Raw genomic sequence first — 27,263 nt, 5'->3', positions numbered from 1 at the left:
TGATTCCTCTCCTAGAACCTGGAAAGTCTTCTACAAAACAAGTCTAAGCATTGGTCTAGCCTGTGATCTGAATGGCACCAACTTCAATGAAATTTCTTCACCTACATGAACAATCTTAAAGAGGGAAAAGCATAAATTCGAGCACTGCTGGTAATGCACCAACATTTCCTTCCATGCTCAAGAAACAAACTCATTTAGTGGTGTGAAGGTGCTGACATAGACTTTAATAATGTTCGTCTGATGATAAAAGTTGACAGAACCTATTTACTATGTGATCCTCAGTCTCCTTCTTCAACCTATTAAAGAAATGCTATCGATTAAGATCTTAAAATGTTTATTTTCACTAATGATTGGATTTTCCACACCTACTTTCTACCTGAAAATACTATTAGTGAAGAGTCAGTAAGGAATTCAGCATCAACTTAGCACTGGTGACCTGTATATATAAAAGCCAAAGTTTGTATTGCCTAGAACTGTAGAATGATATACTTTAGCCAACTGCAGTATCCTGGGCAGAAACAAAACACTACACAGACACAACTATGAAAAATGAAAGCTTAGATTTAAATGGATATGAAACTATCACGTGCTGGAACAGAAACTTGGAAGTATGTTTAGAATTGTGCTAACAGATGTTAGCCTACAGTCCTGCCTACAGTGACATTTACTGCCTTTTTAGATAATTGTTAAAATTATTTTTTCAGGAATGATAATCCCATTTACAAAGATTCTGGCTGTGCTAACTAGCAGGTAATTTACCTGTGCTCCCAGACTCTCAAAGCTGCACCTCTCCTGTGGCAAAAGCAATCAATTTGCTAGAACCATCATTTACTACTTAGTTCTTGTCTGAGTGACCGAAATAGGGAATGCACAAATTCCCCCAGTAAACAGAACTAAGTGAATGAATGTGCCTGATCTGATCCGCACAATTGCCACATTCCAGCCTCAAGCTCTTATGGCATAGCGCTAATGGCACCACATGGCTTCAGAAAAAAATACAGGTGAGGAACAAAGTGGGGAATGATCAGTGATCTCATCAATGTCTACATATACCTGAAGTTAGGATGCAGTAAAAAATGGAGCCAGACTCTTATCAGTGGTACCCATTGCCAGGAGAAGAAGAAATGGGCGCAAACTGGAACTAGAAGTTCCATCTGAACATGGGGAAGAATATCTGTGCTGGAGCACTGACACGGGTTGCCCAGAAGGGTTGTGGAGTGTCCTCCTTGGAGATCTTAAAAAACAATTTGGATATGGTCCTGGGCTATCTGGGGGCTGAACTGGATGACCTACAGTGCTCTCTTCCATCCTCAACCATTCTGTGATTCTGAATCTGTCCAAGAGTCTGGGCTTTATTCAAAGAATCTCTGCAGAACTGGCAATCCTGAAGCATTTTAGATTCCATTTCAGTTACAGATACAAAGAGATGTTCCTCTCAAAATGTTACTCTACACTTTTAATTATTAATCCCTCAAGGCTACTATCCAAGAAGGAAGCCTGCTTCTTTAACTTGCTTTGTACACTGCTTTCCAGCTTCAATTTGATCTATCAGGTTACTACAGATTGTCACAAATGAAAAACTAAAGCAACTGAGTCCTATTTGCATCAAAACAACTTCATTATTGTGCATGAAGCTTAACTAGATAGCTTTCCCTATCATCGATGCAATCATTATCAGCAATGGGGGAGGAGGGGAGAGCAAAGGGGGACAAAGAAAAAAGAAGGGAAGTACAACGTCTACAAGCTTGACTGGCATACATGCACTTCTCACTTTCTTCTTCCTGTGTAAAGGCTCTTCACAGAATCACAGAATCGTAGGGGTTGGAAGGGACCTCCAGAGATCATCGAGTCCAACCCCCCTGCCAAAGCAGGATCCCTACACCAGCTCGCACAGGTAGGCGTCCAGGCGGGTCTTGAATATCTCCAGAGAAGGAGACTCCACGACCTCCCTGGGCAGCCTGTTCCAGTGCTCCTGGGGAAATGGAGGGAAGAGGTAGAAATCATTTAGATCATTCAGCAAAACACCTCACAAATGTCTATGTCCACAGCTTGCTGGACTCACATCTCTGTGAACAACCCTGAGGGAGAATGATTTCATAAACTGAAGAGTTGTACTGAATATGTTCTGTCTGCCAATCTACAGATTTTTATCTGTTACAGTGAGACAAAAGCACTTCAAGGGATGTGGAGTGCAGTGCTAGACACCTCTAAACACATCCTGTTCAATGGCAAATTTTGACAAGGGGTTGAAAAACTAGCCAATTAAGTCTTCTGTGGCTTACAACAGCCTTAAAAATAATTCAGTGCCTAAAAAGGACTGGTGAGAGGTCAAAATCCAAAAAAATATCCTAACTCCCTGCTTATACTGAGAAAAGGCAACATTTTTTAATACCTTTTTTTTTTTTTTTTTTTTTTTTTTTGAATTCTGCCTGTTCTATGAATCTAAATTCACAGAATCACAGGGGCTGGAAGAGATCAAGTCCAACACCCCTGCTAAAGAAGGTACCCTATAATAGGTTTCACAGGTAGGCATCCAGATAGGTCTTGAGTATTTCCATAGGAGACTCCACAACCTCTCCACAACCTGCTCCAATGTTCTGTCACCCTTACTAGAAAGAAGTTCTTCTGCATGTTATTATGGAACTTCCCATGGTCAAGTTTTAGGCCATTACTCCTTGTCCTATTGCTACATAGCACCAAAAAGAGCCTGGCCTTATCCATTTGCCTCTCACCTCCCTTTGGATATTCATAAACAGTTATCAGATTCCTCCCTCAGTCTTTCCCAGGCAGAAGAGACCCAGATTACCCAGCTTTTTCTTGTACAGGAGATGCTCCAAGTCCTTAATCATCTTTGGGCCATCTACTGGATTCTTTCTAGGAGATCCATGTCTCTTTTGAGATGGGAAGCCCAGAACTGGACACAGTAGTCTAAATGTGGTCGCATCAGGGTGGAGTAGAGGCAGAGGATCACTTCCCTCAACCAGCTGTCTGTGCTCTTTTTAATGCACCCCAGGATACTATTGGCCTTCTTGGCCACAAGGGCATGCTTCTGGCTCACAGCCCACCTGTTATGCACCAGGACACCCAGGTCCTTCCCCACAGAGCTTTTCTCTAGCAGCTAAGCCCCTAACCTCCACTGATGCATGTGGTTATTCCTGTCCAGGTGCAAGCCTTTACATTTGCTCTTGGTGAATCTCATCAGGTTCTTCCCTACCCAACTTTCCACCCTGTCCAGGTCAAATTCCATGAAATTTCAGTAAGATTGATTGGTTTAAAAACTTTGAAGAAAGAGAAGTCATTCTATTCTTTCCAGAAGTCCACAAGTGGGGTAGTAACTTGCATTTACTTGCATTTAGAAGCTTTTGCAAACTCCCATTTCCCATAACGCACAAACAGCTAACTATACATTTTAACAACACACGCTAAGATTTCTTAATAAGAATTGATTTGGATCCAGAGTGCTTGTACTGCTACACTTTGTTGCACACAGAGAAATCAAAGTTGGTGTAAAACAGCTCAAGTACTTGAAGTAAACTAATTATTTCTTCTTCTTGCATTATTTTTGGAACTGATTTTAAAAATATTTTAGGAAACAAAGATTGTTTTCAACAACATTTTATAAGAGATTTTACACTCAACTGTCTGGAATTGATTTTGTAAGCATGCAGTTCTCCTTTTCCAGAAAATGCTACTGAATACACAGAGCAAAAGTTAAGCTTGTAATAAAAAGCAAGAGTTTCACACACAATGCGTACATATAATGTACATGTGAAGCCAAACTAAAATGAACAAAGATATACACATTTTATATAATTTTCACTAATACTATACTACAAGTGATCCTATTATCATAACTAATCTTTATTATCTAGAGTATTTGTTCATCAAAATGTCCTCATGATTTAGTCAGAACTGAACACTACTCTTTCAAAAATCCATTTCACTTAATGCCAAGTATTGGTAAGAGCTGTAACAACAAACTAACTTCACAAATTCTATTGCTCCCAAAAAACAGTTACGTAGCACTATTATTATTTTGGAGAAGGAACAGCACAAAATACAAGCTGCTTTTAAAGAAAAGCAAACCATTCTGAATGTCTGAATGTAGATCATTTTCCAAGATAAGCTACTCTGCATGTATGCCAGCTTAAAATATTGCCCAGAGCAGACCTTCAGATGAGCTAAATTAAGATTTATTTTTTTTCAGACTATCCACAGTGATACATTTTGCTTCCAATCAAAGATGAAATTAAATAACAAAAATTGAGCAAATATACTGACTATTGACTATAACCAGATTGCTGGCCACTCAGGTTTCCTCCAAAATCTTTATGATATGTATAAATTATAGACAGAAGTGATTTGCCCTTAGTCCTGGATCACCTTTGTGTTTAGGCTAGGTTTCCACAAAATCCAAGGCACATATAGGAGAATGGGGATGATGTAAAGACATTTGATACTTTCACACAGAGACAGGACACTGCTGGAAAGGATCCTTCCCAATAAAGGAATTTCTTTGAAACATTGCCTCCTTCTTCTTGTATGCCAATTCCTCCATCTTCATTCTACACGTTTTGAGAGTCACAGGTTAGTTAGTGTTTTCCAAACTTAGATAAATGTTATACATCCTGGCATCTACTGCTGAAAGAGTATACTTCCTCAGAGCTGTATTTATCTGTTTTGGAATGGGTTTTAGAAGACTGGAAACAACTGTACATACATTCTTTCGTTCATTTTTTCTCCCCCTAACAAACTGTACTTAAACACACCCTCCTCTCAATCTCCCCTTTTCCTTTTTACAAAAGAATCTCCGTTCCCCTACACTCTATATCCCAAATGGATCTTGAACATCCCCTTATATTTCACAACTCATTAGGGATAAAAATATGAAGAAAATAAATGGCTCCTAGTATAGCTCTGTTCTTGCACCTTGCTCATATTCAAAACTAAAATTAAATAAACCAGAATTTCACCATGAAAAATAACCCAAAAGTCAAAAGTAAACACTGAAGTATTCTCAGCTTAAAAGGGCTTAAAAAGGAGCCTATAGATTCTCAGTTTCATCACTTTATAATCATAACTTTAGAGTGTATATATATATATATATACACACATATTCATACAGACACACGGTGAGACACCTGAACTGTAAAAAGAGTCTAAGAAAAGAACCAAACCTCATCTAAGGTAGTCAAAGTTCATTCATGTAAGTGGTGATTCAATACAATTTGTCAGTATCTAAAAAGCACACTAATTCCTGTCACATCAGGTTATTAGTCTACCCATCAGCCCTGACTTACGTTCCCCAAGCAATAACTGAATTTTGAATACATTCCTTTTCCTTTGATAGCTGTAAATACACATTTGCTTAGCGACATAACTGTAAAGAACGAAGAATGAAATACAGACTATATATTTAAACAAGGAGGTGACATAAAAGCATATTTTGGTGAGGACTAACCTGCCTTACTAGCGAGAAAACCATTTACTCTTTAAAAAATGTCACGTCAGCTTGTAGTCTTCAGCCTGCATGCTGGGAAGATACATTAATGCAGTAAAAAGGATATAAATAGCAAGGCAATGAATAAGAACAACTGGACAAAAGAGCTCAAATTATGAATCTAGAGAATGAATTTCCTCTAAGAATGTGATTTTAAAAACAATTGGCAAAGCCATTCTTTGAAGTTATTCAAAATTACAGCCTCCACAAACATTAAGCAAGAAAAACAAACTAAATATGTCAAGTAAATTATGCAGAGTGATCCAGTCACTTGTGATGACATCCAGAAGATACTTAAAGGTTGTGACATTGAACATGGTGACAGATGCTGAGAACCCAGCTTTTGGAGCAGAAACCACCACCCTTAGGCACCTGAAGGTATTATAAAATGAGTGGAGAAAAAGAAGTTGCTTAAAACTAGACCAGGCACAAAAGAGGAACCTTTAAGTAACCCACATGAACTGCTCAATGCAGAAGAAATGTCTTAAATCTCTTTCATATGCAAGGACTAATTGGATGGCAGATACATACAAAACCATAAGATTATAATCTATATTGTCAAAACAGCTGCTGTATTACAAATTACAGTCATTAGATTAAAACTCATATTTTGTTTATTGCAGCTAAGCATCTAAATCACTAAAACAAGTTCTACCACACATTTCACCGAAATGAGTGAAAGTCAAAGGGAGGAAGCAAAAGCTGTTTTCTTGACCACCAATGTGGAGCACCACTGTGCAACTGTGTCCAGTTCACAGCCTGCTGCTTTAAGGACAACACAGATCTACTGGAGCAAGGGCATTGCATGGTGATATCAGAAGAAGTTGGGAGAGCTGGGTTTGTTAAGCCTTAAAAAGTGTCTTGTTACTATCTAAAACAACCTAATTTTCAAGTACAGAGAAGATGGGAAACAGCAAGATGCAGATGCAAAAGATAATAAACTCTTATCAGATATATGAAAATAAATCATTCCTTGTGAAATCAGTTAAATACTGCAAGAGGGCTTCAGACAGGCTGTAATGCCTCCATTCTATAAAATGTTCCCAATTAAAATGGATGAGGCCCCAACTGTACCTGGTCAGAACAAAGGGTTGGACAACACAGCTCCTGCGATCCCTTCACACCTAAATTATTCTGTGACTGACCTGAGGGATTTTTTAAATAAAATTATTATTCATATACCGTGTATACAGTTCTGAAAATCCATCTGCACCTCACTTCCTCATACCCTTTGTGCTCCTTCCTAAATTAGAATTATTTGCAATAAAAAATTGTGGTTAGAGAAATCCAAAGCCAGTTATCATTTGGCCATCTGCTTACCCTGCCACTTCTCTCTCCTTTCCTCTTCCTTATTTCCATATGTCTCACAATTTCTACTGTTCAAGTATGTAAAATTATATCAACTATATGGGATAACTATTTATTAGCAAACATTCTGTATGCTGATAATAGATATTAAGTGAAGTCTACTGATTAACATACTGGCTAATGAGAGCAGATATGCCATATATAAACACCTCAATAATCCAATTTAATTGTCTAAATAAAGGCATAATCATTTCAATGTCAAGTAATACAGTAATTTATTAATTTAAAAGGTAAAGAGCTACAAAACCATTGCAAGCCAGACAAACACAGGATGCAGTTAGAAGAGATACAATGTAGTATTATCTCATCACATGTGAAAAAATGAATTATTAATCTAAGTGTAGCTCGTGTCATAACCATGATAAAATATTAGTCTTTAAGAATTAAATGCTTAGACTTTTGTAGAAAATAGTTTAATTTATCATACCACAGAGACAATACAATCAAGCCACAGTATTAAAAAAAAATGCAAGGGAATCTATAATTCCAGAACAGCGGCAAAAACAAACAAACAAAAAAAAAAAAGGTAGGCTGAACTGAAAGAAACATCTGACATGCCTTAGATATGAAATATTTTGGGATAAAAATTACGTTTTAAAATAACCAGGTTTTGTTGGGAAATCTTGCAGCAAGTCTACTCATGTTTCAGCTGGTATCAAGGAAAGAGACATCACTGATTCCAAGCAACTGCTCCCAGGGAAATACTTTAAAATTTTTCATGAGCATACATAAAAATGACAGAAAGAAATGTGACTCTCTTCACTTTGTTTTCACACTATGTAGTCTTTACTTCTAAATCCCCTTCCAAGTGAGCCTAATGGAAATAATACTCAACAAAACCAGTAAAAGATTAGTGCAAAAATTGTTATAAAGAAAAAAAAGTACTAGAAAAAGTAAAATCCACAACATAAATCATGTGCCCAAAATGGACATTCCTTGTCAGTCTCTAGCGGAAACATGAAACCTTACCTAGCTTGAGATGATGAAGTAACAAAAAGGCAAACCTTGATTCTGTCTTGCACCCATAAATCTTGTAATTTATTACTTTAGATCCTTACAGCTTGACTTTTGTTCATTAACACGTTGTCAAATAAGTTGTTGGAAAACAATCATGCTATTACTAGCAAGATAACTACTTATGCTCATTTGAGAATGGCAAAGTACTGACAAATTAAATAAACAGAGGAGAAAGAGGGGAAAATAAAAGAGATAAAGACAGGAAAGCAAATCAACATGCCATATACACCAGCAGAGTACACTTAAGGATTTATTTCACTGTTTTGCTTGGTAAAGCAATGCTTCTTTTAATACCCTTAGGTTTTGAAATTGATGACTCAAAGGCTTTCTGCACTACTAACAACTGTCAAATAAGACTCAATAATTTAGCACTAGTTTGTCATATGACTGAGAAATAATGTTTGATCTTCATCATGCAGTCACACAATGCCAAACAACATGATAAACTGGCAATAATATGCAAAGATGTAAGAAATGACAAGCACTTCCCTCTATCTCTATTTCAAATGATCTTTAACAAGATAATGCACAGGAAGATCAAAACCAGAAATACAGAAAAAAAATATAGCTACAGATTCAAATCATAGTTGATGGCAAAGACCATGACATTTCCTCAAGCACAAGGCTCTACAAACATGAAAGTGAAAATTCGCATGGGGATGAAATAAAAACTATGTGAGAAAGTTCTGGAATTTTGATCTGATAGAATCCAAGCTTGCTCCACCAGTCTAAATTGCCCTTTTTACTAAGTTATGACTGCTAAAGCCAAAAAAGAAAAAAACTCTAAGAAAATCTCAAGCATTTGACTCTCAGATGAGTCATTGAATCAAGAAGTAGGAAATAGATTGGGGGTGGAGACAGGGAAGAAGATGAGCTATTACATTCTCCAGGTACTTTTATACATGCTCCTGTCTCTTCTCCACTGGCAGTGCCAATGCCATTTAGAACCTTCTCAACTCATTTCACAAATGTCTTTAAACCTCCCTAAAAAAATCCATTCTTATGAATTTTTTACTGGTTTTTATTTTTATTTGCTTAATTTATAAAATGCCTTTTTCTACAGCAGATAAAATCCTGGATATAAGAAAAGAACTTTTATTTCATTGAGGTAAATTTTATGCTGTGGCTTTGCAAGATAACAGTCTGTTCAAGATTTACAGGAGGCAATGATGATCCTTTTCTTTAAATTATTGTGGCAGATTAGGATTTCCGCTTGAGTATTTCTATTTCACAGTCTATATTCAGTGCCTCTATCTAATTATACAAACAACTGATGCATATCATGCAACAGAGATATACACCTCCACGAATCATTAGTTACACATATACACCTTAACACACAGTGAGCTCACAATGAATTCAAACAAAATTCTTAACAGATATGTCATTTTACGCGTGATGGCAACATCATAGCAAACCACATTAAACTGGTTTTAATACATCCATTAAAGTGGATGTATTAAAAACAGTTCAGGCAGAATTACCTAACTGGATGCTTATAGGGCTTCTGTAGAACTATTCTAGCCATGGCAGAAAATTATTCATTTCATCTGAGTAGCTGAGCATATGGCAATATAATGAGGAGGCTCAGCTAGTAGTCTAGTTAACATTTCTTCCTCGAAGCATTGAAACTCCTATTAAAGTTCTCTAGTAAGAGGCTCAAAAAGATCTAACTATAAATCCAGCAACTTATGATTAACTGGTGCTTGTTGTGAAAGGCATTGTAAAATCACCAACTGTACGGGCACAGCAGAAGAAAGCTTTAACAAACAAATAAAACAAATGTACAGCAACAGGGGCCATATAGCAGAAATCTGCTTGCAGAAGCAAAGGTCAAATGCAGCATTCTCCTATATCCTTCATGCAACAATAACAGCTGGTGTTTAGGATGCTCTTGCTTTCCTGCAGGGCACAACAATATTGATCTAAGGCCCCAGTTGCTTAAAGAATACAATTCTTGTAGCAAAAGTTGTCTTTTTCAGTATACACTTTTGGGCAGAATTTTAATAATTCACTACCACTGCATAAGGCATCCGCTCATAGACAGAAGTTGATGGAGAGTGCAGACTTGCAGGAGAAAAAATGGGAAAACATTCATTTGCTGACAGGAAAGCTAATTCATAATGAGTCATCTTAGACTATGACTATTGAATGAGTAATACTTGCCTTCAACATTCAGCAATTAATTGCTAAGGATATAATCCTGGTCAGGACAGCTTCTTCACTAAAGTAGCCTGATATCATCTTTTTGGTGGATATTCACATCATTACAGAATTTGGAATTGTATGTTTTATTGATTTCAAAAAATCTCTAATAGAGAATCTCCAGGAGAATGCTTTCACTGTCATCCCAGGCTAATGCTACCAGAGTTCAGACTCCAACACAGCCACCCATGGCACCTGAATGCTTTGATGTTCCACTCAGTTTTGACTGCATGCCTGTAAAATGAACCACTTCTTACGCACCAGCTGAAGAAGCACTGACGGAATGATAGTTTTATACGGTCAGGTGGCAACTGAGAGGAAGTAAACATAGAACAGATAAGACCCAAAAGCATCACATACTGTTCAGCTAAACTTTTAAAACTTCAGCTGCTTATTTATAGCTTTTCAAAATGAAAACATTCCAACAGAAGACAATTTTCTGTTTAAGACTCATGCAAGTATACACCAGAAACACCAGAAAAAAATGCCCTCCCTGCATTCTGGCTTTTCCAATTGTCACCCTAGTCACAAAGCAACAAAACATGGGGAGCAGTTTCGCATTTTTTCAAATAATAGATTTTGACAATGTTTCTCAAAAACACCACAGAAACAGAACATCCATTTTTCTACCCAGAACACTGACTAAATAAAAGTACTAACGGCAGTACAAGGAATTCCTCAAGTGGAATGAGACTGCAGGAAAACCAAAAGGAAGGAAATGAAAAGAGTTAATTCTACCACTCCATCACCAACAGGCAAACATTCAGAGGCTGTGTTAAGCTCCCATCTATTTTAACAGGCTAAATTCTGTACAAGGCATCAGGGCACTTTGTGCAATTTACAAAAATAAAAGTGTGCATTTGTGTTGAGGAGGGAACAATAAGAAAAAAAAAGTAGAAAAAGGAAAAAAAAGAAAAAGCCAGAATGGTTAAATATCAGCTTGACTTCATAAAGGAATTATCATTTATAAGCAGGACAAGAATCTACAATTGTGCTATCTGCTACACAGCTGTGTCCAGTTTGGCATTTATCTTGTTCTTTCTGCAATGAGCAGGCAAACTTTCATGCTTCAGAAGCAGGCCTATATGAAGTGCCTGATGGACTGCAGAAGGTATATCTGCTGCCCTGGAAAATTACATAAATCATATACTGAGTGATTGCCACTTTCCAGCTAAATGCTATTATAAATAACTGTTTGTATGGCCTTATCATTTTTTCTGCCTGTCAAATACTGATAAAGATTCACTCCTTAAATCACACTAAGTTCCTTTGAGCTGTCAGAAAGAAGATTTAATATGGTGATAAAAAAATAGATTAAAAAGTACGCTTTAGATCTTAAGAGAGTTGTATAATTTTGTGTAGTTGTTTCAAAAGCGTTGTACTTTCATTTCTCAGTTCATGCCCAGTGACACCCATTTGTTGTGACATATGGTATTCTCATAGAAAGCTCCGAGTATAAATAATTTGATTAAATTCCTCTCCCCACTCAAATATAGCACAATAACCTTAGTTTGGAAATAACGTATATTATCAGACCACTTTCAGATTTTTAAAGTAGAATCACAAAATTAATCATTTCTATTGTATTTTATTGAAGTTAAGATTCATAGCTGAATATTCTTTCCTCATCATTTTTAATGCCCTACAGATTAGCATAACACCATTTATTCTGAGAACCCGGGAACAGATTCTGTCAGGCACATAAGGATTCATGCATTCTCATCTAATATCACAATAGTAGTAACTAGTTAAATCCTGCTCAGTGGTCTAGCTTCACTCTCACATTCCCACACACCGTTATTTAGGTGGCAGAAATTGAGAGAACAAAAACTGATATGGTTTTTTAATCCCTCAAAATAATGTTATTTTTAAAATTTTAAGTAGTTTTCAAAGTCAAACTGAGAGAAACAAATTACACTGTGAATTGCTAATTGCCAACAGTAAGAGGAAACATGTCAAACTGTGGTTACCATGAGAAATGCACACAAATATTGATATGGTTGAGAGTTTTAGGCAGGAAATCATATATTTTTATATGTAAATAATACCTTTGAGATGTGATCATTCTTTGGCAACATTGAAATGGCATATGTAATTGCTCAAGTCAACAGATTTTCTTCAAGAACTTTGCTGCTTATGTTTACTATCCAATTTTACAGAGATTAATTTCACAAAAAGCTGAATTTATATGTGGCAATATCCCGAGGGGTGTGCAGTCATCAGTTAGCATAATGGAATTTTAGTAGGTAAAAGAGTAGCTCAAAGCATTTCATGAAGAAAGAAATAAAGCTCATTCTGTTAAAAAAAAAAAAAAAAAAGCATACATAAGCAAACAACAACAGAAAAATCAGAATATATTCATCTGTATTTCCTCCCCTTGCTGGGGGCTGAAAATTGAAATTTTCACTCATAAATGTTACTTGAAATATTTAAATAAATAAAACAGTCCTTCTGTGGAATTGTCTGAATGAGAGTATTCATCCATCTAACACACAAGTTTGTGTGTCTGGTTTCATATTTAGTAAGGAATATAGTTCCAGGCTGCTTATTTGTGCTACAGTAGACAAAAACACCAGTGACGCCTTTTTCTTTTCAAATCTCATGTCCACAAGAACATACATTCAATAAACTACATTTCATATATCAAGAAACATTTCTCACTTAGTTTTCACACATGCATTTGTACAACTGGTACAGTCAACAAGGTATACTTTTCAACATATACCTCCATTCTCAGTGATTCATTATACCTGGCACAGGTTTATAAACCAGCTTTTCTCACAGTGCTTTCCTTCATTTCAAATTTACTCCCTCTTCCTATACCTACGAAGTGATGTATTACAGAGGGCAGGCAGGCAGGCTGTGGGCTTATGAGGACATTTTCACTACTGACTTCCCAGGCGAACCATTTAGGTCATGAAAGAATAGTAAATGAACTGTCTGACAGATCCCAACAGGCAGAGTGAAGGAAGGGCAACAAACTTAGGTCTTTCAAACCTTTACTCACTAAAGCAGTGTTTTGCCCTTACAGCCTCTCTCAGCTCTACAGGATACAGAGTTCTTCGCAAACTTCTCCTTTTTACAAATAATCTTCTTGGGATACCATTAGTGTTCTCCCCAATAATGCTGATAAAGATACATAATGACTTGATTGTAGGTTTTGTTTTGTTTTTCAAAGACAGGTTTTCATTATAAAGGAATCAACAGTCATCAATTTAACAAAGTAGATACCAAAGATTATATCTAAAGATGCAATCTTTTAGACTATACAATTTATTGAGTCTTTTTTATTGATGGCATCAATATAAACTTGAGCCAAGGCATGAAAAGAAAAATAAAATGTCACAACAGCTCTTTCTCTTAATCGTCCTTGTAAAACCATTCAAGATCTACACCTCAGGCATTTGTGGGAATGAGTATAGTTCCCATTTAACTTAGTTGACTTCACAAACCTGATTAAAAAGTGAACAAAATATTTGCGGCAGCCTGAGGACCAGTGCTTCAAGTTCTGTTCTAGATCCTGTGCACAAAGAATCTACTGTTTCCAGTCACTTCTGTTCAACAGTCATAAAAAGCATCTTCCTAATTAGAAAATGAACTGCAGATTTAAACCTTCTTCACTGAACAAGAAACATAAGGAAAAAGGGCTGAAACTGCATGGTTTTCCATAATACTGTTTGCTGCTTCTGATTTTTCAACTTCAATTTACTGAATATTCACAAGACTTACAAACAGGCAAATTCCTCAAAACATTCAAACTCTCCCTTCAAATTAATTGGCGCCTCTCAGAACAACATCCAATTTCTTTTTTCTTTTTTTGGGGGGCGGGGGGCGGGGCAGGGGACTACTTTCTTTTCATCTTTTTTTTTTTTTTTTTTTTTTTTTTTTTTTTTTTTTTTGCTAGTGCTAGAAAGTACTTCCAAAGATTGCTGTATTCCATGTAGCAATTTTCTAAATTTAAATAACATGTCACAAGAAGCAAGCGGGTCAATGTCATTACTGTTTGTTATGGCATTAAATTAAAACATCATTCACTTTCTCAGAAGGAAGAACAATACTCATGCCATAGGGAGGACTACTGACCTAACTAAAACACTTACAGGAAATGCTATGATCAAATTTACCTTCTAGTACTTGAACATTTACCTGGTGTTTGAAACAATTCATTTGAAATGACTGGATCAGTTGCTACATTTCCTGTTATTCAAATGATTTTTCACATTATCATCATAATCTGCCATTTTGAGATAATATGTTAAAGAAGAACCAATTGCTGCACCTTACAATTTCAAATATATCGCAGCGAGGCTTAATTCCCTCCTTCAAGCCTATCCAAAGGCTGATAAAAGTAAAATAAAAGCTATCACAATGTCAAATTATAAGGAAAGCAAGGCAAAAGACAGCAAAACACTTTTTAAATAATGCATTTTAAAAAGCTAGCTAGTCCTCATGTTCACTGTATCCATCTGTCATTGGTAAGACATAGGTACTGTGGGTTAATTAAATGTTAATGGTATATAAATAATCCGCTGGTCTCAAAGCATTAGCTATGGAGTGGTAACTGCACAACAGCTGCTGCAGCTCACCAAAAGTGCTCATGTCAGCACCTCAGACAACATGTAAAATCTAGCTTCAAAACATCTGAATGAAATAATAATGAATTTTTCATGTAACTCCTTGCAGAGGACCTACAATTATTTTTGTTTAAGACAGAGGTGAAAGGTCCATGCGATTACAAAAATAGCTGAAGTGTTTCACTGAGGAATACTGTAAGATAAGGGATTTTTCATCTGATGTTTTGTTAAAATCTTTTTGAGTAACACAGTGTTTATAAAAGCAGTACTGCATTAGGATGTTAATGATATTTATAGAAAAACTCATGACTGATATACTAATGTTAGGTACATGAGAGTGCTATTCCTTTTCCATGGTATCATGGCCAAACAGCACAGCGTGCAAAAATAGTACTTAAGCTAACTCCCTATTTAAAGTCTGATTTTATGCACAGACTTTCCTCCTAGGAAGGAAGAATGCTTGTGGGTTTGTTTGTTTGTTTGTTTTGTGACCTAGCTGAGGTTAACTAGGAAAGACAGGAAGGACCTGCATGGTACATGAAATGTCACAAATGGGATATGTGGGAAGTACAGTTAGAACACAGGCTATGCTGAGATAAAATGAAACACATCATACCTTGTCAGAGAATCATAGAATGCTTAGGTTGGAAAGACCTTGAAGAATCATAGAGTCATTACTATTGGAAAAGACCACCAAAATCATCTAGTCCAACCATCAATCCATTCCCCACCATGCCCAAACCATGTCCCTCAGTGCCACATATACATATTTCTTGAACACCTCCAAGGATGGCGACTCCACCATCTTCCTGGGCAGCATGTCCTAATGCCTCACTACTCTTTCTGAGAAGAAATTTTTCCTAATATTCAACCTGAACCTCGCCCAGATGAGTAAAACCAAAGCAACTCTGACCAGGATGGGAATGAGAGAAATTGCAGAGTAGATAAGGTAGTCAAGGCGTAACCAACTGAAACAAAACTTGTAAGAACAGGAGGAGTTTCCCCCAGAAGAGTTATGGGATTTCTAATGACCACAAAATGTCAGAATAATGACTTTACACCACATTCAAAACTGAGGAATTCAGAAACCTGAGTCCTTAGGATTTCAGTTGGTGATGACTTGAATATCACCTGCTAGCTTACTAGGATCTGCTTTCTTTTTCTTTATCCTTAATGAACTACACTTGCATTTAGTCACTATGGGGGGAAAGAAAAAGTTGAAAACCTTGTTTATTTGTGCTTTATCTTACATCTTACACCTTTCTAGGTAGTCATAAAAAATATTACCAGATTTCCAAATCTGTTATTGTGACAAAGAAGAAAAACAGTGGAAATGTTACTATCATGTTTAAAGTTTTCCTACTTAAACTGGGGAAACACAAAGAGATATCAAGCTTCTCTTTTTTATTTTTCTTCTTTAAACTTTTGTTTTAAACTTCTAGATCATATCTTTACTGTTTTGAATAAGTCATTATGCTCTTTTAATCTTTTATATTCTGCTTTTTTTTTAAGCTCTTGTCAACATGCCAAGAGGCAATTAAGGAAGTGTGTGTGTGTGTCTGATTTGAGTATCTCATATCACCAACTTCTCTGATAGAAAACATTTAAGAATGCAGCAGCCCTCACATTGAGCAATATGTGAGCTATGGACCATTATAAAAATATATATCATACTTGCATCTATAAAGAAGATGCAAATTTCTGTGAAAACCTTAGAAACTTTCCTAATCTTTCTAATCAAAACAGCCAATAAGAGAGTCATCACAGACAGAACTTGTTTTTAAGTATGGTGACAATATATTTTAAAAAGTGTGTAGGAAGTTAGAAACTGAATCTTAGCTTTTTACTTCTCAGTTGCAATCTGAACTTAGGCTCTGATTATTCTCTTTGCAATTATATGAATGCAGCATATGTGACCAAAACATCTCTATTAAATATTTTTGATACACAACATCATGTACAAATGTAAAGAACTTCTATTTCAAGTACAGAATTTCAAAACTATGTTACCTTTCTCACGGAATGGGAGACCAACAAGTAGCATGAACTTCAGTTAATTAAGTTAATGTAAAAACTTCCAAAAATGCAATCAATTTCTTTTTTGTGTTCTGGAGATTATCCTTAATACTGAGATATGGGCAGTGCAGGATGTGTCTTCCACTGAGCATACTGTCATGATTTTTTCCAAGTGAAAACATATTCACTTCCCTAAATCCTTCTGCAAATCTTTTTGAAGCAGTATTTCTTACTATCATTAACCGAAGGGTGCCTAACAGGCAAAAATACTTTCTGCTTCATCATGGTATATGTGAAAAGGCCTTTAGAAGCAGAGTTGGAGTAGATTGGAAGCCCCCTTAAGGAGTTTTCAAGTAATGTATTCATCCTGCCACAATGGCTGTAGGCATTTTTAACTGCTGAACCCACTGTCCAAACTCCATTCACACGCAGCAGTACAGAAATGTGAACATGAACTCAGAACGGTTATGAACAGTATGGACACAATATAAGTGAAAACAGTAGAAAAGGCTGAGCACTTCAGCTGGTCTACTAACTGCTCATTAGTTCTTGCAGAAAATGGAAGGTTAGTGGATCTACACATTCTGTCTTCAAAACACACATTTTTGAACAAGTATATATTAAAAAAAAATTTTTTTCTACCTCTGCCCACATTGTGAGATTGTGTTTTTGCTGCATCTCACCTAATATCCAGAGGCAAAGAAATTCCTGATATACAACTAGAAGTGACTTGAGGCTAGGAGAAGGAAGAAAACTGGAGCCCTAGCCAGCAACATGGATGCCAAACTGGTGTTTCTTATTCATAGTGCTGTATAAAATAATGGTACACAGGTATTTTAAAAGCCTACAGTAAGCAGGGAGTTTTTCATTCTGAATTTGTCTCTCCATTTGTTGGTTCACTATGCATAATCTACAAAAGGAGCTCCATCCATTTAAGTGAATAATGATAATAATGAAAGTACTACCAAACTATGGGCCTTCTCCAGCTTTTGAGGTATTTTTTTTTTTATTCTCTTCCCTTTGTAAGTCTTAAGCAATAGAAGAACCTGTTTTTAAAAAAAATGACAGAGGCCTTCAAGATTCTTTTCCAGCATCAGAGTTTGTATCTTTCTCCCTTGCTATTAAGATCTACTTGGCAACACAATACCATAAAAAAACTGTTTAAATTCCAGCCTCCTGTGAGATTAATAAACCAGGAAAATGTGACATTACTGCAGATACAGAGCATTAATTGCCTTCAGACAAAGCGTTAAAAAACCATACTCCATAGAAGAGTACACAAAATGCTTCATTTTATTTGGCGGAAGGGAGTGGATCAACAGTTGACTTCAAAAGCACCTGCAGTTTTTGAAATGCTACCCTATCTATGCAATGCAATTTCTTGTAATTTGAAGTAATTATAACAGAAATAATCACAGAGAAGGAACAGCATGCCCAAGTCAATAGAGTCAGGACTTGCAGAGAACCAAGATCAATCTCAAAGCTCTCCCAGTGTGTTTGCTGCATTACCACATATTTCTGTGCTGTCCCCCAGACTCTCCAGCATCGCAACAATCCAGAAATTGCAACTTTTCTCTTTCATTTGCCTACATTCAACATGTGCAACACATTTAGCTGCCCTGTCCCATGCAGATAGTTGCTGCTCAGTACCACTTGTCTAGGAAGCTTCTCTGGGAATCCTTCCTATCACTTGGCAAGGAATGCAGCTCTCCATCTGACTCCTATCAAGAACCAAGACTGCAGATCAGAGAAGAGAAAGCTTATGGTTTCATATCAGATATTTTGAAATATTAAAGATAGTATATTAAGCTACACTGAAATTCTCTGTATATTGTGATCATATGCATCTGTACACTGAGATCACATTTAATCACCATCACAAATTTTAAGTATTAGTGTAGGATAGGGTACATAGGATTCAACTCAATAGTAAGAAATTCTGCAGTCACAACACTTTTAACGTCTAGGATCTTTCCTGCAAACTTAGCTGCAGAGCAGTGCAGTGGTATCACACTGATGGGCATCTGAATCACACTACTCCCTCACTCCTCCCCATCTAAAGAACAGGGGGAGAAAATACAATGAAAAAGGGCTCATGGTTTGAGATAAGGACAAGGGGAGTAGTGTATATATATATGTGCAGATAGATATGCTAGTTTACTGAACGTGTAATCTGTGCATACTTGTAATTTACACGTTTTTAAATAACTGCCATACAATCTTAAATGTTAATGTGTCCTCTCCAGATAAGGCAAGGCTGGGAGAGTGAACCTGGACAAATGGGAACTTCAGGATATGTAAGCTGTTTTCTAGCACATTTGAGCTAAGAGGTCTATAAGCAGGAGCTGAAGCCAGTGTTATCACAACAGGCTTCAGAAATGAGCCATTAGGAAAATAAGCTAATTCTCATCATCAATAAGGTTCTGCTGCCTGGTGTAAACATCCCATCATGTTTCTGCAGTAAGAAAACTGCTTGAAAACAGTTCTGTCATTAGAATCGAATATTGAGGTATCAGGATGCATTTTATGACAGAATTTGGGATTTTTAACTCACTTTTGCATGACTGTAGTAAGGATTACAAACTGTTTGTGGAAATATACACTGCTGTTCATTTTATTAACATTAAGTTGCCTAGTAACACCCCATTTTTTCCACTTATAGAACTTCATGATACTACAGAAATACTGAAGCAACAAAAGAAGTCAACATACTATATTACACAATACAAATTTAAAAGCAGTAAAATGTTTCAGTAACTAAGGGAAGCTTCTTGCCCAACTGCAGATTTGACAGTGAAAAAAGTAGTGGTTTATTTATCTTATCTGACGTTAATCTTTGTTGATATTCCCTAAAGTCAAATGTATCCACATGAGCCTATGTTTTTATATTAAATTATGATTACTGCACAAGAGATTATATTTTACATTACTTTCATAAGGAGAGAAAGAACAGGCCAATTTTGATTCTCAACCACTGAAATGAATCTTCAGCAGTTTCCAGCAGACTGCGTACATCTCAACAATAGCAGAATTTATACCAAGGAGTTTATCAGTGCAGGCACATGCATGGCTGGCATCTAAAAAAGCAGAAGCTATTCTTTATATGATGTATATTCTCATCATACGCAGCTTCTAAATTCAAGATATATGAAGTCAAAAATACTATCTTTACATTATACGTGAGTTACACGGTCACAGAATAACCTGAGTTGGAATGGATCCACAAGCACCATGGAATCCAACTCCTGGCTCAACAAAGGACCACCCAAAATTCAGACCTGGTGTCTGAAAGCCTTTCCAAACACTCCTTGAACTCTGGTAGTTCAAGGCTGTGACCCGCTGCCCTTGGGAGTGTCATTCATGCCTCCCCTCAGCTCCTTTGCTCTGGGCTGAACCAACCAAGGGGCTTCAGTTGCTCTTCATACCTTGTCCTCTAGAATTCTCACGTATTAGAACAATATATACACAGTTCTCCATAGACATATTGTTCTACATCACTTTTGCTTCGGATGTCTTAAGTATATTTTGCCCTGCTTGGGAAAAAAAAAATACAACATTCGGTTATCTCTGGAACAAAATTAACTTGTACCGCTAGTTAATTATAATGACTGTCAAGGAAATACTGAATTTCAACTCAACTCTACCCTCAAAATTCTTCTGCTGTATTCAGCAACTGTCAGAACCTCATGCAAGAAAGAGAGAAAGCTAAAGGCATTACAGTCACAACAACACATTTTTGCTTAGCTAGACAGAGGGCACTAAATAGCATTAAAAAGCAGCTTTTTCTAGTATAACATTTTTGTAGTTGTCACATATGATCTAAAAATCCTATGCAAAACTAATGAGGTTTTTATATTTTGCTGTGCTTGCAAATGTGTTTTCTGTTCTTCAAGTCTTGCACACTAGTGCATACTGAAAATACTAAGACTTTCCAAAAGGAACATCTTAACAGAACCCTTTTTCTTGCTTTGTGATATAATTCATAGAAGACTCTCTTCTTAAACATGTTTAAAATAAAATGACTACAACAGTGTGGAAATTGAGATTTAAAGCAGTATTGTTAGGCTTCAAGTACAGTGGAATAGACTCAAATATTACTGTAATACAATCACATTACTCCAGCACTGGTTTAAAGGAAAATATATTAGTTTCTAGAGTGAGAATAACAATAAGTTATAAAAACAAAAACACAAGTATGAGTCAGTAAAGAACGAAATAAAACCCAAATTCTATAATATCAACAATCCACATAATTAATACTGTAGTATACTTTGTTTTTGTTCCAAACACATTTCAATACTATAACTGAAATTATACATTTCTATTACATTGTTGAAGCATTGTTTTAGTTCCACTTGTGCAGTTCACTTCCAAGCATGTTGGAAATAAACTGGACATTTGATTAGATTGTTGTCAGTAAACCTACCCAGAACAACAATTACTAAAAGTGATATGTCAACCCTTCAGTAAATATGGAAAAGAAAATGCTATATACAGCTCCTGTACCAAATGATTTGGTACTAAAATAAATGCCTCCTATTTTATTATGTGACATCTGCAGTGTTAAGCTGCAGAATGTGGGGTTTTAGTCATTTAAAAAACACACCACCATGAACAACATTAACTTTTTAATACTATTTAATACCGCTAAAATACTTTTTTACTTCTATTATCTAATAGAATGCAACAGAAGTTTTCTTAGAGGAAATTCAGAATTATCCATAACATTAAGGGTGCAGAGTATTTTTGATATTTTTGAGCTCAACCTGAGTAAACACCCCTCTGTGTTACATTCTTACTATATGCGGATTACAGATTATGAAGTTTCAGTATATAATCTGGGGTTTATTCTGAAAAATCCACCTTGAACCAACTGAAAAAACTGCATTATTTGGGTTAGAAGTATCATTATGTCAAGTGAAAAGAACAAAAAGACACCATATACCCTGTTGAAAGAAAAGCAGTGCATAAAACATGCTCATATAAATCATATACACAATCAGCGGGTTTCCAAGAATGTTTCTTCACAAAATAAAATAGATATTAAAGAAAGATATTAAGTTTTTAAAACCTTAGCAATATCCAGTAGAGATTTAAATGCTTATCTCAAAATGAGTTAATACTTTCTTTGACTGATTATTTTCTTTCCTGAACCATTCTTTTCCAATACACTGTTTTATTTTAGAAATCCATTGGTACCAGAATCTACAACTCAACATTAATTGAAGTCATCTATACAATTCATTCTCAATGTAGGTGAAGCTTTAGCATTAAATATCTAATAATACCTCTTGGCTACTTAGATCTCCCCCATAATACTCCTCTTCTGTTGCCTACCTAAGTTTTCTCGTTCTTACATTGTACTAAATAGAGATCATACCTGTTTTGCACTAAGACCACTACATTTAATTAAGCGTAAAAGGTTTGTGCTCCATCTGTGGTTCCGCATCGCTAATTCCCATTCAGCTGAGCTACTAATCTTCCATTAACAAAGTTCCTTTTACCCAAAGAACAAAGCCACAGCCAGCAGTTCAAGATAGTAAAAGGTGGAGGTGAATTTCATGAGCAATGAATACAAACATTGTATTTCAGAGATTTTCATCTACAGTGTCTAAAAGACAATTGAAGATTCTGAATAAAATTAAATAAAAAATAATTTTATTTCAAATAAGATTTACTTTAAAGAATTCCTTAGTTATCAGTTTACTTTAAAAAGCAATCATTGTAAAAAGGATAGAATTTATCAGTATCTTTTTTTGAAAAGGTGATGGCTTTGTCTATGATAGCAAATACATGTGCAGTATTTAAGTTTCTACTTCTGGCATCTTATCCACATGCTAAAATTTTGGCCTGACTTCACTTAACACTTCTGTAGCTCTCTTCCCAACACTGGCACAAAAAGTCAGGGAACACCACATTTGAATGGCTATAGTTCATCAGTTCATGCAGAAGCAAAAAATACATTTAATCCAGAATTCAGCACATACAGTAGGAGATAAGGATAAATAAAGACATTTAGCAGATAGATAAGGAATCTAGTATAATTTTTCTTTTTTAAATATTTTCATCTACCTGTTATCAGCTTATATATTATAATTTGTAGTGAGTTGAGATTTGTTTTAATGAATTTTGCCCAATTAGTTGAGATTTGTTTAAATAATTGTCATAGAAGAATGAGCTTTAGTTAGGAAATATAATGAAAAGAAGTGAAGAGCAGTGAAGTCTACTAGTCATTTTGCCTTGTTTTTTATCATTTCCGATTGTGACAGAGATACAGTCTTCCAAAACCTCACTTCTTACTAGCATCCACTGTAGCATGCTAAATCCTCTACATCCATTTTCTGCACCTCAAAAATGCTCTGGTAGATTTCACCTCTAGGTAAAACTTCCCTCACTGCTGGAAAATTTCTTTGAAATGCTAAAGTACATTGATTAACGTTTGAATTGACACACTCGCCTGGCAAAATTCTACAAGATGCAAAGCAACCATTTGCTTCAACTAGAATGCCAGGAGTAATTCCCATGTTTTTCAAAAGGTGATTCAGGAACTTTATCACAAGTGGCTAGGATCCAGATTAAGCACTCTCATTTGGAAGAAGTCAGATCTTAAGTATCTGATAACTAATACTTAGTTGCAGCTCCATTACAATGAAAGACTTCAGTCTTCCCTATGAAATCACTATGGATGGCAAATGGATTTATAAGCATCATTAATATCTAAAGTGAATTTTAAATGTACAAGTAATGAGGGACAGAAAAGGTAAGAGATCATCAAATATCTTTTTAATGGCTGAAATCGCACAAGAGATTCTTTTGCTCTACAATCTTTGCTTCAAAGGAAAGAAATTGCTTAAATTATTCAGAGCGAAAATCATGTCTCTTCTTTGCAAGGACACAACCTTCACCTCATAATTACAGCTTTGTCTGTTGTCTCCTTCCATTGAAAAGCTGAAAAATTCTGACTAGTTCTGTTGAAATAAGAATTCTTTTATCTTTAATTTCTATTTCACTTTTTGTTGTCAGTATGTTAAATATTGCTATACAAAAATATTTACATTTCACAGACCTATATCATCTCAGTTTGGTTTTCTGAATGAAAGAACACTGGATAGAATAGCCACAAAGGCTTATGCACAGGCTTAAATTTCAATGGACCAGTTATATGCTTAAATTTGAACAAGCATGCAGATCTTCATAGCATGGTATTTGAATTTTATAAATATATTAGCTTCATTATGACACTTGCTAACTTCAGATATAAGTGCATTTATCTTAACTCATGTTTTCCGTTAAACTCAAAATATGAAAATTTCAAGCATGGCAAAACACCCAAATGCCCCAATTTCACAAGACCACATGTGTGTAAGAACAGACATTTTCTACTAGATGTTGGTAGTCAGATAAGTGGCCTTGGGCAATACAAATTACTGGGTTAAAGAACTTGGCATAATACAAGATTTGACGTTTTATCTTTAAATAAGCAGACTTTTGAATGTCAGGAAATTAAAGCCACAAAACAAATCTCAACTATTAAAATGCTTTAGCTAACTCCACTGTATTTTCATTAATATAAGAAATGGGAAAAAATGATAAGTCTTTTGAAGACAAAATTACAGTTGCCACATTTTATATTTATTGAACTGTATAACTCATGGTTATAAGTTAGTGTTCGTAGCTAGCTTAGTTCATCACTCTCCAGAAAAATCAACAACCTTAGGATAAACATCATTTTCAGTCAAATTTTTCATAAAAATCTTGACTGCTTCAAGGTTTTCCATTATTTTAGTTTTGACAGATGAATGAATCCTTTACGATCCAGATTTTAAAAAATACAGCCTTCTACCAATATGTGATGTGCTCATAAAAGCACCAGTACGCATCCAAGGTGACAGATCTTTAGAAGAAACATGAATTTTTCATAGGTATGCTTGAATGAACAAGTTTATCCCTGTGTCATCAATATACAATGGGATTCATAACCCCAAGAAACCTGAGGAGTAGACAGCAAGACAGCAAACTTGCTTTCTGCTCATCAGCATTCATAGAATAGACAAGGCTGAAGTACATATTTTCCAGCAGCAGTCCTGATCAAAAAATACATATGCCTGTTAGAAAAGACTGTCCTAATGTAAGCAAGTACAGATTCAAGATTAGATGGCTCACCAAATGTAGCAGCTGTATTAGCCTGCAGATAACCCCTCTTGTAACAAAAACATGATTGAACAGAGATAAGCATGCATTCTTACACTGAAGCCTTATCCTTCCAATGTCACTAAAAAAAAAATCTTTAGAAGGAGAGCTATGAAGTCAAAGAAAAAAACATAGATATTTGAAAAGAAGCATCAGAGAAACACTGAACTATTTCAATAATAAACTGTTTAAAATAATTCATCTTCTATCTTTCACAGGAAACCTGTTAATAGTAACTATTTACTCATGCCTATAGTACTATGCAAACATATTCCCATCAAGTCAGGCAGCATTTCATTTAAGATAAAATGTTTTTGGTAACACTAATGAGTAAACACAAAAATGCTAAAGTTTCTGTTGTTTCTAGGCTCCAATGAAGGCTGCCTAGTAGCTATTTTAGGTTTCTTGTCATAGCACTGTATTGAACCATTGACACCTACAGGCATAGCTGCATATATTAATTCTTTGAGAAATATCTCTATAGGTTCACTGTTATGAAGCAGGACATCTCTAAGGATAAGCCATGGGATTGCTTTGGACAAGTTGATTTATTTGCAAAGTGCATAGGAATCCAGTGTGGATTGCACAGGTCTCCCATTTTATCTGATGCACTTCTCTCCACTCTAGGTATGATTTTTTTTCTTCATTACGAAGAGTTCTTTAAGCCTACGTCATTAGCCCATTTTTATTCTGGTGTAAGGAAAATGTTGGCAACACTAGTGACCCTTATGAACCTCACTGAAGGTCAGTTAAAAACCTCTGAAGATACCTTGCCTACATGTATTTCCCAATACACTGGAAATTCTGTCTAATATAGTAGCTAATCATTTGGGGGAAGAGCTAATAAGAGTTTAATTTGCACATGATAAAAGAGAAAAGTGATGTATTTTAGTAAATACACTAACTTAAGTAAGACACGGTTGATTGTTTTGCATATAACTATCATTATAAGGAAGATACATTTTGAAAATAGTTTCAGAAAGCATTTGACGCCTTGGGAAAATTAGTTCCTTCACCCAAATTAGGCTAATTTTATACAGACTGAAGCATAGGAAGTTAAATCTGACCACCACACAAGCACTTGTATGAAAATCATGGATATATATTTTTAAGACAAGATAAAATAAATATTTTAATTTGCTGGACCCTTAAGAACAACTCTTCCAGACTTTCCATTGAAGCATGCTTCATGCACAGCTAGTGCAAGCAAAAACAATGCACAAAAATAAACCTTCTGAAAAACCTGTTTTGTCCTGTGCTTACCCTGCAAAAATCATTAAAGAAAACAAATGAAGGTGACCAATCAGGACAATGGCACCTACAAGCCTAATTGATACAAGCTTCTCTTATTTCATCTAAAAGAAACCAGTCATTTTATGATATATTGACAATCCAAAATCACTGGAGTACCTATAATCCCATGTATAAATCCTTCATGATGGCTAAGTTCAAATTACTTGTTCCAACTCAGACGAAAAAAGAAAGTTGTATAATTGTACTCATTATGTTATCTTGTTCAGTGTCAGACTTCTTGTCTTTTATTTTTCAGCAATGTACTGCGGTCATCTCTGAAGCAGTTGAAGATGAGTGAAGAATGTTTGTTTACTGTCAAAGCTAGAAAAGGACATACACCAGGAAAATCTGTCCATTCCTCCTAAATCTACATAGACAAGCTGAGCAGTGTCTGAACTTGCTTTGCTCTCTTGCTACCAGTTTCACTACCAGCCTAATGAAAGGAAATAAGATTCAAGCAAGGAAATATTTCAAACAGACAATGCTGGTGATTGGTGGAAATTTGAGAAAGGTTCACAAAGGACTTCTAAGGAGAACAACACAAAACAATCAGTAATACAACTTACTACCTTCAGAGCTTCCAAATCTTCACAGAAAAGGATGTCAAGGTCAGGGAATATTTGGAAAGCTGTGAACAAGTCAGTGAGCTCATTCAACTCTCTAGCAGTTCCCTATTTGTTCATTCTTGACAACAGTTTCCAGTTTGTCTGAGAAATGTAAGGTTATGCTAAAGAAAAACATTTTCTTTCCCCAAAATGCAGAATCCAGAAGGTTTCAACTTACAACATTGTGCCTGGAAAATATGAAACACTTCCTTGCTTTTAAGGCATCATGTAATATACACAAGCATAGGGAAGATCCTAAGCAAGCAGAAATGAATCTGGAACTCAAATTCACTCATGACTGCACACATACAGAGAGAGTGGGAAAGAATTAAAATAGTAAAAGAGCACTTTTCACAGCAACAAGTAATCTTCCCTTTTTCTCGTATACAAGTGTGAAAAATGCTGCATGTCAATCTCATAAGACTGACACATTGAAATATAACATCTAATGTCAAAGAGTTAAGATTTCACATAGATCCTAAATACCCCTGAACA

At 35.7% G+C, this 27,263-nt stretch overlaps 1 protein-coding gene across 6 annotated transcripts in view; it reads right to left on the bottom strand.

The window, feature by feature from the left end:
* The window catches only part of CCSER1 (coiled-coil serine rich protein 1), a 613,005-nt gene that overhangs the window by 405,329 nt on the left and 180,413 nt on the right, over positions 1-27,263 (bottom strand). The gene's annotated exons all lie outside the window — the stretch shown is intronic.

The sequence above is a fragment of the Phasianus colchicus genome, chromosome 4, assembly GCF_987193195.1.
Source record: "Phasianus colchicus chromosome 4, bPhaCol1.hap1.1, whole genome shotgun sequence".
Classification (NCBI taxonomy): domain Eukaryota; kingdom Metazoa; phylum Chordata; class Aves; order Galliformes; family Phasianidae; genus Phasianus; species Phasianus colchicus.
Note: the sequence above shows the minus strand (reverse complement) of the source record. Positions and strands in the feature narration are given on the sequence as shown.